The following is a 20129-nucleotide window of genomic DNA, read 5'->3' as shown; positions in this document are numbered from 1 at the left end:
GACACTTGTTGGCGAGGTTGCGGGGAAAAGGGAACCCTACTCCACTGCTGGTGGGGCTGCAGGCTGGTACAGCCTCTATGGAAATCAGTATGGAGAATATTCAAACAACTCAAATTCAACATACCGTATGATCCAGCAATAGCACTCCTAGGAATATATCCAGAACACTTGTTCTATGAGAAACCAACATGTACTCCTAGGTTCATAGCAGCACAATCAGTAATTGCAAAAACATGGAAACAACCAAAATGCCCATCAAAAGAGGATTGGATAAGAAAGCTATGGTTCATCTACTCCATGGAATACTACTCAGCTATTAAAAAAAACAAAATGCAGTTCTTTGTGGCCAAATGGGCCAAACTGGAAACCATAATGCTAAGGGAAATGAGCCAATCCCAAAAGGTTAAATACCACATGTTTGCCTTAATTTAAGATGATATGATGTTATGTATAACATGTTATGTTTTGAATGTTATATGTTGTGTATAAACTAAAATTGAAGTATAGGTGAGGTGGTCACAGAAGGTGGCTGGGAACCCGCATTTACTTTTAACATATTGGTTACTCATTACTATGTCAATTAATTCCATAATGATGTAAATTTTTGCTGATGGTATGTTGGAGCTTTCAATTGACTGGGATGATACTCTGCTGGCTCTGTCATCAGACCAGAGAGGGTATACCTAAGAAACCGTTGAACTTGACGGGACAATAAGATGCTGGACTCTATGTTTGGTATACGCTTGCAATGGGGAAATCTCAACTGAACTTGAGCTGTGGTTATGCAATAAGGTGGAGGAATCCACCATGGTGGGAGGGTTTGGGGAGGGGTGGGGAGAACCCAAGTATCTATGTAACTGTGTCACATAATACAATGTAATTACTGAAGTTAAATAATAAATAATTAAAAAAAAAAAAAAAAGAAAGTGGATATGACACCTATGGAAGGGAGTGTGCTGGTGAATGGCAACTGTCAGAAGCAGCAGCACAGCTCTTCCACTGCCAAAACAACTCCACCTGCATCATGAACTTCACATACCATCAGCTGTCCTGGCAGCTATCTAGAAAACCCTGTTGGGTCACTTCCGGTCCCATGCCCATTGAGCCCAGTGGGATGGAATCAAGCAGCTTCAGCACCCACACAAAACGAACATGGAGCTCCTCACTCAAGGCGCTCAAAACTTCACCGCCAAAGACAAGTTCAGTGCCCAAGCCATTTCCCGCTGCCATGGAAACCAAGTGCTCTGGCAGCACATATGTCTGAAAGTGGATATGACACCTAGGGAAGGGAGTGTGCTGGTGAATGGCAACTGCCCGAAGCAGCAGCACAGCTCTTCCACTGCCAAAACAACTCCACCTGCCTCATGAAATTCTCATACCATCAGCTGTCCTGGCAGCTATCTAGGAAACCCTGCTGGGTCACTTCCGGCCCCATGCCCATTGAGCCCAGTGGGATGGAATCAAGCAGCTTCAGCACCCACACAAAACGAACATGGAGCTCCTCACTCAAGGCGCTCAAAACTACATGGCGAAAGACAAGTTCAGTGCCCAAGCCATTTCCCGCTGCCATGGAAACCAAGTGCTCTGGCAGCACATATGTCTGAAAGTGGATATGACACCTAGGGAAGGGAGTGTGCTGGTGAATGGCAACTGCCCGAAGCATCAGCACAGCTCTTCCAGTGCCAAAACAACTCCACCTACCTCATGAACTTCACATACCATCAGCTGTCCTGGGAGCTATCTAGGAAACCCTGTTTGGTGATTTCCTGTCCCCTGCCCATTGAGCTCAGTGGGATGGAATCAAGCAGCTTCAGCACCCACACAAAACGAACATGGAGGTCCTCACTCAAGGCCCTAAAAACTCACAGCCAAAGACAAGTTCAGTGCCCAAGCCTTTTCCAGCTGCCATGGAAACCATGTGCTCTGGCAGCACATATGTCTGAAAGTGGATATGACACCTAGGGAAGGGAGTGTGCTGGTGAATGGCAACTGCCCGAAGCAGCAGCACAGCTCTTCCACTGCCAAAACAAGTCCACCTACCTCATGAACTTCACATACCATCAGCTGTCCTGCAGCTATCTAGGAAACCCTGTTGGGTCACTTCCGGTCCCATGCCCATTGAGCCCAGTGGGATGGAATCAAGCAGCTTCAGCACCCACACAAATCTAACAATGAGCTCCTCACTCAAGGCGCTCAAAACTTCACAGCCAAAGACAAGTTCAGTGCCCAAGCCATTTCCCGCTGCCATGGAAACCAAGTGTTCTGGAAGCACATATGTCTGAAAGTTAATATGACACCTAGGGAAGGGAGCGTGCTGGTGAATGGCAACTGCACGAAGCAGCAGCACAGCTCTTCCACTGCCAAAACAACTCCACCTGCCTCATGAACTTCACATACCATCAGCTGTCCTGGCAGCTATCTAGGAAACCCTGTTGGGTCACTTCCGGCCCCATGCCCATTGAGCCCAGTGGGATGGAATCAAGCAGCTTCAGCACCCACACAAAACGAACATGGAGCTCCTCACTCAAGGCGCTCAAAACTACATGGCGAAAGACAAGTTCAGTGCCAAAGCCATTTCCCGCTGCCATGAAAACCAAGTGCTCTGGCAGCACATATGTCTGAAAGTGGGTATGACACCTAGGGAAGGGAGTGTGCTGGTGAATGGCAGTTGCCCGAAGCAGCAGCACAGCTCTTCCACTGCCAAAACAACTCCACCTGCCTCATGAAATTCTCATACCATCAGCTGTCCTGGCAGCTATCTAGGAAACCCTGCTGGGTCACTTCCGGTCCCATGCCCATTGAGCCCAGTGGGATGGAATCAAGCAGCTTCAGCACCCACACAAAACGAACATGGAGCTCCTCACTCAAGGCGCTCAAAACTCCACAGCCAAAGACAAGTTCAGTGCCGAAGCCATTTCCCGCTGCCATGGAAACCAAGTGCTCTGGCAGCACATATGTCTGAAAGTGGATATGACACCTAGGGAAGGGAGTGTGCTGGTGAATGGCAACTGCCCGAAGCAGCAGCACAGCTCTTCCACTGCCAAAACAACTCCACCTGCCTCATGAAATTCTCATACCATCAGCTGTCCTGGCAGCTATCTAGGAAACCCTGTTGGGTCACTTCCGGCCCCATGCCCATTGAGCCCAGTGGGATGGAATCAAGCAGCTTCAGCACCCACACAAAACGAACATGGAGCTCCTCACTCAAGGCGCTCAAAACTCAATTTTAACTCTCAACACAAATGGCCTGAACTCACCAATCAAAAGGCATAGATTAACAGAATGGATTATCAAACAGCACCCAACTATCTGTTGCCTACAAGAGACACATCTAACCAGAAGAGATTCAAAGAAGCTGAAAGTGAAAGGTTGGAAACAGATATTTCATGCCAATGGACGAGAAAAAAAGGATGGGGTAGCTGTCTTAATTTCAGATGATGTGGACTTCAATCTGACACACATCAAAAAGGACAGGGAAGGACATTATATATTGGTGAAGGGACTGATCCATCAGGAAGTAATTACCATTGTGAACATATATGCACCAAATTCAAACGCACCTAGCTACGTGAAGCAATTACTCACGGACTTAAGGGGAGACATAGATATGCACACAATAATAGTGGGTGATCTTAACACCCCACTAACAACTATAGACAGATCAACAAAACAAAAACTCAACAAAGAAACAACAGAACTCATACAAACAATAGAACAACTGGACTTGGTTGACATTTATAGAATTTTTTACCCTAAGGCCACAGATTATACATTTTTTTCAGCAGTGCATGGCACCTTCTCCAGGATCGACCACATGATAGGACACAAAGCAAACCTAAATAACTTCAAAAAGATAGGAATCATACCATGTACCCTCTCAGACCACCACGGAATGAAGCTGGAAATCAGCAATTCAAAATGCCCCAGGAAATACAGAAACTCTTGGAGGCTGAACAATATGCTACTAAACGAACAATGGATCAGAGAAGAAATTAAAGATGAGATCAAAAAATTTATGGAAACCAATGAAAACTCTGACACAACATTCCAAAATTTGTGGGACACTGCCAAAGCAGTGCTACGGGGTAAACTCATCGCAATTGGAGCTCATGTCAAGGCCCAAGAGAGGCGCCAAATACAGGAACTAAACACACACCTCCAGGAACTGGAAAAACAACAGCAGAAGAGCCCCACACACAATAGGAAACAAGAAATCATCAAAACAAGGGAGGAAATCAACCAGATAGAAATAAAAAAAAACATACACAAAATCAATGAATCAAAAAGCTGGTTTTTTGAGAAGATAAACAAGATAGACACTCCACTGGCCCGACTGACAAAGAAAAAACAAGAGAAGGCAAGAATTAACAGCATCAAAGATGAAAAAGGCAACATAACAACAGACACCGCATCCATTAAGGCCATAATCAGAAATTACTACAAAGCACTGTACTCCAACAAATCAGAAGATCACCAAGAAATGGAAAAGTTCTTAGACTTCTACCACTTGCCAAAACTTAGCCCAGAGGCAACAAACGACCTGAACAAACCCATAACTGAAGTAGAGATTGAATCAGTGATTAAAGACCTCCCAACAAGGAAAAGCCCAGGCCCAGACGGCTTCACTCCAGAATTCTACAAAACATTCCGAACAGAGCTGACCCCAATCCTCTACAAACTCTTCAAAACAATAGAAAAAGAGGCAACCCTTCCAAACTCATTCTATGAAGCCAACATTACCTTAATCCCAAAACCAGACAGAGAACTAACAGAGAAGGAAAACTACAGACCTATCTCTTTGATGAACATTGATGCTAAGATTCTCAACAAAATCCTAGCCAACAGAATTCAAAAACACATCAGACAGATCATTCATCCAGATCAAGTAGGATTCATCCCTGGAATGCAGGGATGGTTCAACATTCGAAAATCTATAAATGTGATACACCACATCCAAAAACTGAAAAACAAGAATCACATGATAGTATCAATAGATGCAGAAAAAGCTTCCGACAAAATCCAACATCACTTCCTACTAAAAACCCTAACCAAGGTAGGCATAGATGGAAAAATCCACAACATAATTAAAGCAATATATGAAAAACCCAACGCCAGCATCATACTGAATGGAGAAAAGCTGGAACCCTTCCCACTGAGATCTGGAACAAGACAGGGATGTCCACTTTCTCCACTACTATTCAACATAGTCCTAGAGGTACTCGCTGAGGCCATAAGACAAGAAAAAGAAATCAGAGGAATCCAAATGGGAAACGAAGAAGTCAAGCTCTCACTATACGCAGATGATATGATTCTTTATGTAGAAGAGCCAAGAGACTCAATACAGAGACTGCTAGAACTTGTACGAGAGTTTGGTAGAGTGGCAGGGTACAAAATTAATGAACAAAAATCAACAGCCATAGTGTATGCGAACAGCCCCAAGATGGAAAAAGACTTAACCAACAAGATACCATTCAAAATAACAGAGAAAAGTATGAAATATCTGGGAATAAATCTAACCAAAAATGTAGAAGACTTATTTGAAGAAAACTACAATCTGCTTAAAAAAGAAATTGAACAAGACCTCAAAAGATGGAGTAATATCCCATGCTCCTGGATAGGTAAAATCAATATCATTAAAATGTCTATACTGCCAAAAGCAATATATACATTCAACGCAATCCCAATCAAATTGCCCAAAATATTCTTCATGGAACTGGAAACAATGATCCAAAGGTTCATCTGGAAGCACAAAAAACCACGGATAGCTAGAACTATCCTGAAGAACAGGAAGTTAGCAGGGGGAATCACAGTTCCGGACCTCTGGACATACTATAGGGCAGTGGTTATCAAAACAGCGTGGTACTGGCACAAAGATAGAGAGGAAGATCAATGGAGCAGAATAGAAACGCCAGAAGGAAACCCACACAGATACAGCCAAACAATCTTTGACAAAAAGACAAACGACAACCCAGGCAAATGGGAAGGTCTGTTCAATAAATGCTGCTGGGACAACTGGTTGATAGCCTGCAGAAACAAAAAAATAGATCCACATCTCTCACCATACACTAAGATCAGATCTAAATGGATAACAGATCTAAACCTACATCCAGAAACCTTCAAACTTTTGGAAGAAAATGTTGGAAACACACTGGAACACTTAGGGGTAGGCCCTCACTTCCTAAAAAAGACTCCAGATGCAGTAGAAATCAAGACCAAAATAAACAATTGGGACCTCATCAAACTAAGAAGCTTCTGTACAGCTAGAGAAACAATCAACAAAGTAAAAAGGCAACCCACAGAATGGGAGAAGAGCTTCGCACACGACATAGGTGATAGAGGGCTAATATCCAGAATATACAAAGAGCTACAAAACAACCAAAATGTCAAAACAAACAACCCACTCAAGAAATGGGCACGGGAAATGGGCAGACACTTCACAAAGGAACAAACCCAAATGGCAAATAAACATATGAAAAAATGCTCAAGTTCCCTGGCAATAAGGGAAATCCAAATTAAAACATCAATGAGGTACCACCTAACGCCAGTAAGACTGGCCCACATGAATAAAAGCACCAACGACACTTGTTGGCGAGGTTGCGGGGAAAAGGGAACCCTACTCCACTGCTGGTGGGGCTGCAGGCTGGTACAGCCTCTATGGAAATCAGTATGGAGAATATTCAAACAACTCAAATTCAACATACCGTATGATCCAGCAATAGCACTCCTAGGAATATATCCAGAACACTTGTTCTATGAGAAACCAACATGTACTCCTAGGTTCATAGCAGCACAATCAGTAATTGCAAAAACATGGAAACAACCAAAATGCCCATCAAAAGAGGATTGGATAAGAAAGCTATGGTTCATCTACTCCATGGAATACTACTCAGCTATTAAAAAAAACAAAATGCAGTTCTTTGTGGCCAAATGGGCCAAACTGGAAACCATAATGCTAAGGGAAATGAGCCAATCCCAAAAGGTTAAATACCACATGTTTGCCTTAATTTAAGATGATATGATGTTATGTATAACATGTTATGTTTTGAATGTTATATGTTGTGTATAAACTAAAATTGAAGTATAGGTGAGGTGGTCACAGAAGGTGGCTGGGAACCCGCATTTACTTTTAACATATTGGTTACTCATTACTATGTCAATTAATTCCATAATGATGTAAATTTTTGCTGATGGTATGCTGGAGCTTTCAATTGACTGGGATGATACTCTGCTGGCTCTGTCATCAGACCAGAGAGGGTATACCTAAGAAACCGTTGAACTTGACGGGACAATAAGATGCTGGACTCTATGTTTGGTATACGCTTGCAATGGGGAAATCTCAACTGAACTTGAGCTGTGGTTATGCAATAAGGTGGAGGAATCCACCATGGTGGGAGGGTTTGGGGAGGGGTGGGGAGAACCCAAGTATCTATGTAACTGTGTCACATAATACAATGTAATTACTGAAGTTAAATAATAAATAATTAAAAAAAAAAAAAAGAAAGTGGATATGACACCTATGGAAGGGAGTGTGCTGGTGAATGGCAACTGTCAGAAGCAGCAGCACAGCTCTTCCACTGCCAAAACAACTCCACCTACCTCATGAACTTCACATACCATCAGCTGTCCTGGCAGCTATTTAGAAAACCCTGTTGGGTCACTTCCGGTCCCATGCCCATTGAGCCCAGTGGGATGGAATCAAGCAGCTTCAGCACCCACACAAAACGAACATGGAGCTCCTCACTCAAGGCGCTCAAAGCCCACAGCCAAAGACCAGTTCAGTGCCCAAGCCATTTCCCGCTGCCATGGAAACCAAGTGCTCTGGCAGCACATATGTCTGAAAGTGGATATGACACCTAGGGAAGGGAGTGTGCTGGTGAATGGCAACTGCCCGAAGCAGCAGCACAGCTCTTCCACTGCCAAAACAACTCCACCTGCCTCATGAAATTCTCATACCATCAGCTGTCCTGGCAGCTATCTAGGAAACCCTGTTGGGTCACTTCCAGTCCCATGCCCATTGAGCCCAGTGGGATGGAATCAAGCAGCTTCAGCACCCACACAAATCTAACAATGAGCTCCTCACTCAAGGCGCTCAAAACTTCACAGCCAAAGACAAGTTCAGTGCCCAAGCCATTTCCCGCTGCCATGGAAACCAAGTGTTCTGGAAGCACATATGTCTGAAAGTTAATATGACACCTAGGGAAGGGAGTGTGCTGGTGAATGGCAGCTGCCCGAAGCAGCAACACAGCTCTTCCAGTGCCAAAACAACTCCACCTGCCTCATGAACTTCACATACCATCAGCTGTCCTGGCAGCTATCTAGGAAACCCTGTTGGGTCACTTCCGGCCCCATGCCCATTGAGCCCAGTGGGATGGAATCAAGCAGCTTCAGCACCCACACAAAACGAACATGGAGCTCCTCACTCAAGGCGCTCAAAACTACATGGCGAAAGACAAGTTCAGTGCCAAAGCCATTTCCCGCTGCCATGAAAACCAAATGCTCTGGCAGCACATATGTCTGAAAGTGGGTATGACACCTAGGGAAGGGAGTGTGCTGGTGAATGGCAGTTGCCCGAAGCAGCAGCACAGCTCTTCCACTGCCAAAACAACTCCACCTGCCTCATGAACTTCACATACCATCAGCTGTCCTGGCAGCTATCTAGGAAACCCTGCTGGGTCACTTCCGGTCCCATGCCCATTGAGCCCAGTGGGATGGAATCAAGCAGCTTCAGCACCCACACAAAACGAACATGGAGCTCCTCACTCAAGGCGCTCAAAACTCCACAGCCAAAGACAAGTTCAGTGCCGAAGCCATTTCCCGCTGCCATGGAAACCAAGTGCTCTGGCAGCACATATGTCTGAAAGTGGATATGACACCTAGGGAAGGGAGTGTGCTGGTGAATGGCAACTGCCCGAAGCAGCAGCACAGCTCTTCCACTGCCAAAACAACTCCACCTGCCTCATGAAATTCTCATACCATCAGCTGTCCTGGCAGCTATCTAGGAAACCCTGTTGGGTCACTTCCGGCCCCATGCCCATTGAGCCCAGTGGGATGGAATCAAGCAGCTTCAGCACCCACACAAAACGAACATGGAGCTCCTCACTCAAGGCGCTCAAAACTCAATTTTAACTCTCAACACAAATGGCCTGAACTCACCAATCAAAAGGCATAGATTAACAGAATGGATTATCAAACAGCAGCCAACTATCTGTTGCCTACAAGAGACACATCTAACCAGAAGAGATTCAAAGAACCTGAAAGTGAAAGGTTGGAAACAGATATTTCATGCCAATGGACGAGAAAAAAAGGATGGGGTAGCTGTCTTAATTTCAGATGATGTGGACTTCAATCTGACACACATCAAAAAGGACAGGGAAGGACATTATATATTGGTGAAGGGACTGATCCATCAGGAAGTAATTACCATTGTGAACATATATGCACCAAATTCAAACGCACCTAGCTACGTGAAGCAATTACTCACGGACTTAAGGGGAGACATAGATATGCACACAATAATAGTGGGTGATCTTAACACCCCACTAACAACTATAGACAGATCAACAAAACAAAAACTCAACAAAGAAACAACAGAACTCATACAAACAATAGAACAACTGGACTTGGTTGACATTTATAGAATTTTTTACCCTAAGGCCACAGATTATACATTTTTTTCAGCAGTGCATGGCACCTTCTCCAGGATCGACCACATGATAGGACACAAAGCAAACCTAAATAACTTCAAAAAGATAGGAATCATACCATGTACCCTCTCAGACCACCACGGAATGAAGCTGGAAATCAGCAATTCAAAATGCCCCAGGAAATACAGAAACTCTTGGAGGCTGAACAATATGCTACTAAACGAACAATGGATCAGAGAAGAAATTAAAGATGAGATCAAAAAATTTATGGAAACCAATGAAAACTCTGACACAACATTCCAAAATTTGTGGGACACTGCCAAAGCAGTGCTACGGGGTAAACTCATCGCAATTGGAGCTCATGTCAAGGCCCAAGAGAGGCGCCAAATACAGGAACTAAACACACACCTCCAGGAACTGGAAAAACAACAGCAGAAGAGCCCCACACACAATAGGAAACAAGAAATCATCAAAACAAGGGAGGAAATCAACCAGATAGAAATAAAAAAAAACATACACAAAATCAATGAATCAAAAAGCTGGTTTTTTGAGAAGATAAACAAGATAGACACTCCACTGGCCCGACTGACAAAGAAAAAACAAGAGAAGGCAAGAATTAACAGCATCAAAGATGAAAAAGGCAACATAACAACAGACACCGCATCCATTAAGGCCATAATCAGAAATTACTACAAAGCACTGTACTCCAACAAATCAGAAGATCACCAAGAAATGGAAAAGTTCTTAGACTTCTACCACTTGCCAAAACTTAGCCCAGAGGCAACAAACGACCTGAACAAACCCATAACTGAAGTAGAGATTGAATCAGTGATTAAAGACCTCCCAACAAGGAAAAGCCCAGGCCCAGACGGCTTCACTCCAGAATTCTACAAAACATTCCGAACAGAGCTGACCCCAATCCTCTACAAACTCTTCAAAACAATAGAAAAAGAGGCAACCCTTCCAAACTCATTCTATGAAGCCAACATTACCTTAATCCCAAAACCAGACAGAGAACTAACAGAGAAGGAAAACTACAGACCTATCTCTTTGATGAACATTGATGCTAAGATTCTCAACAAAATCCTAGCCAACAGAATTCAAAAACACATCAGACAGATCATTCATCCAGATCAAGTAGGATTCATCCCTGGAATGCAGGGATGGTTCAACATTCGAAAATCTATAAATGTGATACACCACATCCAAAAACTGAAAAACAAGAATCACATGATAGTATCAATAGATGCAGAAAAAGCTTTCGACAAAATCCAACATCACTTCCTACTAAAAACCCTAACCAAGGTAGGCATAGATGGAAAAATCCACAACATAATTAAAGCAATATATGAAAAACCCAACGCCAGCATCATACTGAATGGAGAAAAGCTGGAACCCTTCCCACTGAGATCTGGAACAAGACAGGGATGTCCACTTTCTCCACTACTATTCAACATAGTCCTAGAGGTACTCGCTGAGGCCATAAGACAAGAAAAAGAAATCAGAGGAATCCAAATGGGAAACGAAGAAGTCAAGCTCTCACTATACGCAGATGATATGATTCTTTATGTAGAAGAGCCAAGAGACTCAATACAGAGACTGCTAGAACTTGTACGAGAGTTTGGTAGAGTGGCAGGGTACAAAATTAATGAACAAAAATCAACAGCCATAGTGTATGCGAACAGCCCCAAGATGGAAAAAGACTTAACCAACAAGATACCATTCAAAATAACAGAGAAAAGTATGAAATATCTGGGAATAAATCTAACCAAAAATGTAGAAGACTTATTTGAAGAAAACTACAATCTGCTTAAAAAAGAAATTGAACAAGACCTCAAAAGATGGAGTAATATCCCATGCTCCTGGATAGGTAAAATCAATATCATTAAAATGTCTATACTGCCAAAAGCAATATATACATTCAACGCAATCCCAATCAAATTGCCCAAAATATTCTTCATGGAACTGGAAACAATGATCCAAAGGTTCATCTGGAAGCACAAAAAACCACGGATAGCTAGAACTATCCTGAAGAACAGGAAGTTAGCAGGGGGAATCACAGTTCCGGACCTCTGGACATACTATAGGGCAGTGGTTATCAAAACAGCGTGGTACTGGCACAAAGATAGAGAGGAAGATCAATGGAGCAGAATAGAAACGCCAGAAGGAAACCCACACAGATACAGCCAAATAATCTTTGACAAAAAGACAAACGACAACCCAGGCAAATGGGAAGGTCTGTTCAATAAATGCTGCTGGGACAACTGGTTGATAGCCTGCAGAAACAAAAAAATAGATCCACATCTCTCACCATACACTAAGATCAGATCTAAATGGATAACAGATCTAAACCTACATCCAGAAACCTTCAAACTTTTGGAAGAAAATGTTGGAAACACACTGGAACACTTAGGGGTAGGCCCTCACTTCCTAAAAAAGACTCCAGATGCAGTAGAAATCAAGACCAAAATAAACAATTGGGACCTCATCAAACTAAGAAGCTTCTGTACAGCTAGAGAAACAATCAACAAAGTAAAAAGGCAACCCACAGAATGGGAGAAGAGCTTCGCACACGACATAGGTGATAGAGGGCTAATATCCAGAATATACAAAGAGCTACAAAACAACCAAAATGTCAAAACAAACAACCCACTCAAGAAATGGGCACGGGAAATGGGCAGACACTTCACAAAGGAACAAACCCAAATGGCAAATAAACATATGAAAAAATGCTCAAGTTCCCTGGCAATAAGGGAAATCCAAATTAAAACATCAATGAGGTACCACCTAACGCCAGTAAGACTGGCCCACATGAATAAAAGCACCAACGACACTTGTTGGCGAGGTTGCGGGGAAAAGGGAACCCTACTCCACTGCTGGTGGGGCTGCAGGCTGGTACAGCCTCTATGGAAATCAGTATGGAGAATATTCAAACAACTCAAATTCAACATACCGTATGATCCAGCAATAGCACTCCTAGGAATATATCCAGAACACTTGTTCTATGAGAAACCAACATGTACTCCTATGTTCATAGCAGCACAATCAGTAATTGCAAAAACATGGAAACAACCAAAATGCCCATCAAAAGAGGATTGGATAAGAAAGCTATGGTTCATCTACTCCATGGAATACTACTCAGCTATTAAAAAAAACAAAATGCAGTTCTTTGTGGCCAAATGGGCCAAACTGGAAACCATAATGCTAAGGGAAATGAGCCAATCCCAAAAGGTTAAATACCACATGTTTGCCTTAATTTAAGATGATATGATGTTATGTATAACATGTTATGTTTTGAATGTTATATGTTGTGTATAAACTAAAATTGAAGTATAGGTGAGGTGGTCACAGAAGGTGGCTGGGAACCCGCATTTACTTTTAACATATTGGTTACTCATTACTATGTCAATTAATTCCATAATGATGTAAATTTTTGCTGATGGTATGTTGGAGCTTTCAATTGACTGGGATGATACTCTGCTGGCTCTGTCATCAGACCAGAGAGGGTATACCTAAGAAACCGTTGAACTTGACGGGACAATAAGATGCTGGACTCTATGTTTGGTATACGCTTGCAATGGGGAAATCTCAACTGAACTTGAGCTGTGGTTATGCAATAAGGTTGAGGAATCCACCATGGTGGGAGGGTTTGGGGAGGGGTGGGGAGAACCCAAGTATCTATGTAACTGTGTCACATAATACAATGTAATTACTGAAGTTAAATAATAAATAATTAAAAAAAAAAAAAAAAGAAAGTGGATATGACACCTATGGAAGGGAGTGTGCTGGTGAATGGCAACTGTCAGAAGCAGCAGCACAGCTCTTCCACTGCCAAAACAACTCCACCTAACTCATGAACTTCACATACCATCAGCTGTCCTGCAGCTATCTAGGAAACCCTGTTGGGTCACTTCCGGTCCCATGCCCATTGAGCCCAGTGGGATGGAATCAAGCAGCTTCAGCACCCACACAAAACGAACATGGAGCTCCTCACTCAAGGCGCTCAAAACTCCACAGCCAAAGACAAGTTCAGTGCCCAAGCCATTTCCCGCTGCCATGGAAACCAAGTGCTCTGGCAGCACATATGTGTGAAAGTGGATATGACACCTAGGGAAGGGAATGTGCTGGTGAATGGCAACTGACCGAAGCAGCAGCACAGCTCTTCCACTGCCAAAACAACTCCACCTGACTCATGAACTTCACATACCATCAGCTGTCCTGGCAGCTATCTAGGAAACCCTGTTGGGTCACTTCCAGTCCCATGCCCATTGAGCCCAGTGGGATGGAATCAAGCAGCTTGAGCACCCACACAAAACGAACATGGAGCTCCTCACTCAAGGCGCTCAAAACTCCACGGTGAAAGACAAGTTCAGTGAGCAAGCCATTTCCCGCTGCCATGGAAACCAAGTGCTCTGGCAGCATATATGTCTGAAAGTGGATATGACACCTAGGGAAGGGAGTGTGCTGGTGAATGGCAACTGCCCGAAGCAGCAGCACAGCTCTTCCAGTGCCAAAACAACTCCACCTGCCTCATGAACTTCACATACCATCAGCTGTCCTGGCAGCTATCTAGGAAACCCTGTTGGGTCACTTCCAGTCCCATGCCCATTGAGCCCAGTGGGATGGAATCAAGCAGCTTGAGCACCCACACAAAACGAACATGGAGCTCCTCACTCAAGGCGCTCAAAACTCCACGGCCAAAGACAAGTTCAGTGCCGAAGCCATTTCCCGCTGCCATGGAAACCAAGTGCTCTGGCAGCACATATGTCTGAAAGTGGATATGACACCTAGGGAAGGGAGTGTGCTGGTGAATGGCAACTGCCCGAAGCAGCAGCACAGCTCTTCCACTGCCAAAACAACTCCACCTGCCTCATGAAATTCTCATACCATCAGCTGTCCTGGCAGCTATCTAGGAAACCCTGCTGGGTCACTTCCGGCCCCATGCCCATTGAGCCCAGTGGGATGGAATCAAGCAGCTTCAGCACCCACACAAAACGAACATGGAGCTCCTCACTCAAGGCGCTCAAAACTACATGGCGAAAGACAAGTTCAGTGCCCAAGCCATTTCCCGCTGCCATGGAAACCAAGTGCTCTGGCAGCACATATGTCTGAAAGTGGATATGACACCTAGGGAAGGGAGTGTGCTGGTGAATGGCAACTGCCCGAAGCATCAGCACAGCTCTTCCAGTGCCAAACAACTCCACCTACCTCATGAACTTCACATACCATCAGCTGTCCTGGCAGCTATCTAGGAAACCCTTTTTGGTGACTTCCTGTCCCATGCCCATTGAGCCCAGTGGGATGGAATCATGCAGCTTGAGCACCCACACAAAACGAACATGGAGCTCCTCACTCAAGGCGCTCAAAACTCCACAGCCAAAGACAAGTTCAGTGCCCAAGCCATTTCCCGCTGCCATGGAAACCAAGTGCGCTAGCAGCAAATATGTCTGAAAGTGGATATGACACCTAGGGAAGGGAGTGTGTTGGTGAATGGCAACTGCCAGAAGCAGCAACACAGCTCTTCCACTGCCAAAACAACTCCACCTGCCTCATGAACTTCACATACCATCAGCTGTCCTGGCAGCTATGTAGGAAACCCTGTTGGGTCACTTCCGGTCCCATGCCCATTGAGCCCAGTGGGATGGAATCAAGCAGCTTCAGCACCCACACAAAACGAACATGGAGCTCCTCACTCAAGGCGCTCAAAGCTCCACAGCCAAAGACAAGTTCAGTGCCCAAGCCATTTCCCGCTGCCATGGAAACCAAGTGCTCTGGCAGCACATATGTGTGAAAGTGGATATGACACTTAGGGAAGGGAGTGTGCTGGTGAATGGCAACTGCCCGAAGCAGCAGCACAGCTCTTCCAGTGCCAAAACAATTCCACCTACCTCATGAACTTCACATACCATCAGCTGTCCTGGCAGCTATCTAGGAAACCCTGTTGGGTCACTTCCGGTCCCATGCCCATTGAGCCCAGTGGGATGGAATCAAGCAGCTTCAGCACCCACACAAAACGAACATGGAGCTCCTCACTCAAGGCGCTCAAAGCTCCACAGCCAAAGACAAGTTCAGTGCCCAAGCCATTTCCCGCTGCCATGGAAACCAAGTGCTCTGGCAGCACATATGTCTGAAAGTGGATATGACACCTAGGGAAGGGAGTGTGCTGGTGAATGGCAACTGCCCAAAGCAGCAGCACAGCTCTTCCACTGCCAAAACAACTCCACCTACCTCATGAACTTCACATACCATCAGCTGTCCTGGCAGCTATCTAGGAAACCCTGTTGGGGCACTTCCGGTCCCATGCCCATTGAGCCCAGTGGGATGGAATCAAGCAGCTTCAGCACCCACACAAAACGAACATGGAGCTCCTCACTCAAGGCGCTCAAAACTCCACAGCCAAAGACAAGTTCAGTGCCGAAGCCATTTCCCGCTGCCATGGAAACCAAGGTCTCTGGCAGCACATATGTCTGAAAGTGGATATGACACCTAGGGAAGGGAGTGTGCTGGTGAATGGCAACTGCCCGAAGCAGCAGCACAGCTCTTCCACTGCCAAAACAACTCCACCTGCCTCATGAACTTCACATACCATCAGCTGTCCTGGCAGCTATCTAGGAAACCCTGCTGGGTCACTTCCGGCCCCATGCCCATTGAGCCCAGTGGGATGGAATCAAGCAGCTTGAGCACCCACACAAAACGAACATGGAGCTCCTCACTCAAGGCGCTCAAAACTCCACGGTGAAAGACAAGTTCAGTGAGCAAGCCATTTCCCGCTGCCATGGAAACCAAGTGCTCTGGCAGCATATATGTCTGAAAGTGGATATGACACCTAGGGAAGGGAGTGTGCTGGTGAATGGCAACTGCCCGAAGCAGCAGCACAGCTCTTCCAGTGCCAAAACAACTCCACCTGCCTCATGAACTTCACATACCATCAGCTGTCCTGGCAGCTATCTAGGAAACCCTGTTGGGTCACTTCCAGTCCCATGCCCATTGAGCCCAGTGGGATGGAATCAAGCAGCTTGAGCACCCACACAAAACGAACATGGAGCTCCTCACTCAAGGCGCTCAAAACTCCACGGCCAAAGACAAGTTCAGTGCCGAAGCCATTTCCCGCTGCCATGGAAACCAAGTGCTCTGGCAGCACATATGTCTGAAAGTGGATATGACACCTAGGGAAGGGAGTGTGCTGGTGAATGGCAACTGCCCGAAGCAGCAGCACAGCTCTTCCACTGCCAAAACAACTCCACCTGCCTCATGAAATTCTCATACCATCAGCTGTCCTGGCAGCTATCTAGGAAACCCTGCTGGGTCACTTCCGGCCCCATGCCCATTGAGCCCAGTGGGATGGAATCAAGCAGCTTCAGCACCCACACAAAACGAACATGGAGCTCCTCACTCAAGGCGCTCAAAACTACATGGCGAAAGACAAGTTCAGTGCCCAAGCCATTTCCCGCTGCCATGGAAACCAAGTGCTCTGGCAGCACATATGTCTGAAAGTGGATATGACACCTAGGGAAGGGAGTGTGCTGGTGAATGGCAACTGCCCGAAGCATCAGCACAGCTCTTCCAGTGCCAAACAACTCCACCTACCTCATGAACTTCACATACCATCAGCTGTCCTGGCAGCTATCTAGGAAACCCTTTTTGGTGACTTCCTGTCCCATGCCCATTGAGCCCAGTGGGATGGAATCATGCAGCTTGAGCACCCACACAAAACGAACATGGAGCTCCTCACTCAAGGCGCTCAAAACTCCACAGCCAAAGACAAGTTCAGTGCCCAAGCCATTTCCCGCTGCCATGGAAACCAAGTGCGCTAGCAGCAAATATGTCTGAAAGTGGATATGACACCTAGGGAAGGGAGTGTGTTGGTGAATGGCAACTGCCCGAAGCAGCAACACAGCTCTTCCACTGCCAAAACAACTCCACCTGCCTCATGAACTTCACATACCATCAGCTGTCCTGGCAGCTATCCAGGAAACCCTGTTGGGTCACTTCCGGTCCCATGCCCATTGAGCCCAGTGGGATGGAATCAAGCAGCTTCAGCACCCACACAAAACGAACATGGAGCTCCTCACTCAAGGCGCTCAAAGCTCCACAGCCAAAGACAAGTTCAGTGCCCAAGCCATTTCCCGCTGCCATGGAAACCAAGTGCTCTGGCAGCACATATGTGTGAAAGTGGATATGACACCTAGGGAAGGGAGTGTGCTGGTGAATGGCAACTGCCCGAAGCAGCAGCACAGCTCTTCCAGTGCCAAAACAATTCCACCTACCTCATGAACTTCACATACCATCAGCTGTCCTGGCAGCTATCTAGGAAACCCTGTTGGGTCACTTCCAGTCCCATGCCCATTGAGCCCAGTGGGATGGAATCAAGCAGCTTCAGCACCCACACAAAACGAACATGGAGCTCCTCACTCAAGGCGCTCAAAGCTCCACAGCCAAAGACAAGTTCAGTGCCCAAGCCATTTCCCGCTGCCATGGAAACCAAGTGCTCTGGCAGCACATATGTCTGAAAGTGGATATGACACCTAGGGAAGGGAGTGTGCTGGTGAATGGCAACTGCCCAAAGCAGCAGCACAGCTCTTCCACTGCCAAAACAACTCCACCTACCTCATGAACTTCACATACCATCAGCTGTCCTGGCAGCTATCTAGGAAACCCTGTTGGGGCACTTCCGGTCCCATGCCCATTGAGCCCAGTGGGATGGAATCAAGCAGCTTCAGCACCCACACAAAACGAACATGGAGCTCCTCACTCAAGGCGCTCAAAACTCCACAGCCAAAGACAAGTTCAGTGCCGAAGCCATTTCCAGCTGCCATGGAAACCAAGGTCTCTGGCAGCACATATGTCTGAAAGTGGATATGACACCTAGGGAAGGGAGTGTGCTGGTGAATGGCAACTGCCCGAAGCAGCAGCACAGCTCTTCCAGTGCCAAAACAACTCCACCTGCCTCATGAACTTCACATACCATCAGCTGTCCTGGCAGCTATCCAGGAAACCCTGTTGGGTCACTTCTGGTCCCCTGCCCATTGAGCCCAGTGGGATGGAATCAAGCAGCTTCAGCACCCACACAAAACGAACATGGAGCTCCTCAATCAAGGCGCTCAAAGCTCCACAGCCAAAGACAAGTTCAGTGCCAAAGCCATTTCCCGCTGCCATGGAAACCAAGTGCTCTGGCAGCACATATGTCTGAAAGTGGATATGACACCTAGGGAAGGGAGTGTGCTGGTGAATGGCAACTGCCCGAAGCAGCAGCACAGCTCTTCCACTGCCAAAACAACTCCACCTACCTCATGAACTTCACATACCATCAGCTGTCCTGGCAGCTATCTAGGAAACCCTGTTGTGTCACTTCCGGTCCCATGCCCATTGAGCCCAGTGGGATGGAATCATGCAGCTTCAGCACCCACACAAAACGAACATGGAGCTCCTCACTCAAGGCACTCAAAACTACATGGCGAAAGACAAGTTCAGTGCCCAAGCCATTTCCCGCTGCCATGGAAACCAAGTGCTCTGGCAGCACATATGTCTGAAAGTGGATATGACACCTAGGGAAGGGAGTGTGCTGGTGAATGGCAACTGCCCGAAGCAGCAGCACAGCTCTTCCACTGCCAAAACAACTCTACCTGCCTCATGAACTTCACATACCATCAGCTGTCCTGGCAGCTATCTAGGAAACCCTGTTGGGTCACTTCCGGTCCCATGCCCATTGAGCCCAGTGGGATGGAATCAAGCAGCTTCAGCACCCACACAAAACGAACATGGAGCTCCTCACTCAAGGCGCTCAAAACTCCACAGCCAAAGACAAGTTCAGTGCCCAAGCCATTTCCCGCTGCCATGGAAACCAAGTGCTCTGGCAGCACATATGTCTGAAAGTGGATATGACACCTAGGGAAGGGAGTGTGCTGGTGAATGGCAACTGCCCGAAGCAGCAGCACAGCTCTTCCACTGCCAAAACAACTCCACCTACCTCATGAACTTCACATACCATCAGCAGTCCTGGCAGCTATCTAGGAAACCCTGTTTGGTGACTTCCTGTCCCATGCCCATTGAGCCCAGTGGGATGGAATCAAGCAGCTTCAGCACCCACACAAAACGAACATGGAGCTCCTCACTCAAGGCGCTCAAAACTACATGGTGAAAGACAAGTTCAGTGCCAAAGCCATTTCCCGCTGCCATGGAAACCAAGTGCTCTGGCAGCACATATGTCTGAAAGTGGATATGACACCTAGGGAAGGGAGTGTGTTGGTGAATGGCAACTGCTCGAACCAGCAGCACAGCTCTTCCACTGCCAAAACAACTCCACCTACCTCATGAACTTCACATACCATCAGCTGTCCTGGCAGCTATCTAGGAAACCCTGTTGGGTCACTTCCGGTCCCATGCCCATTGAGCCCAGTGGGATGGAATCAAGCAGCTTCAGCACCCACACAAAACGAACATGGAGCTCCTCAATCAAGGCGCTCAAAGCTCCACAGCCAAAGACAA

This window comes from Ochotona princeps, chromosome 1 (genome assembly GCF_030435755.1).
Source record: "Ochotona princeps isolate mOchPri1 chromosome 1, mOchPri1.hap1, whole genome shotgun sequence".
In the NCBI taxonomy this organism is placed as follows: Eukaryota; Metazoa; Chordata; class Mammalia; order Lagomorpha; family Ochotonidae; genus Ochotona; species Ochotona princeps.
This window is presented reverse-complemented; position numbering follows the sequence as displayed.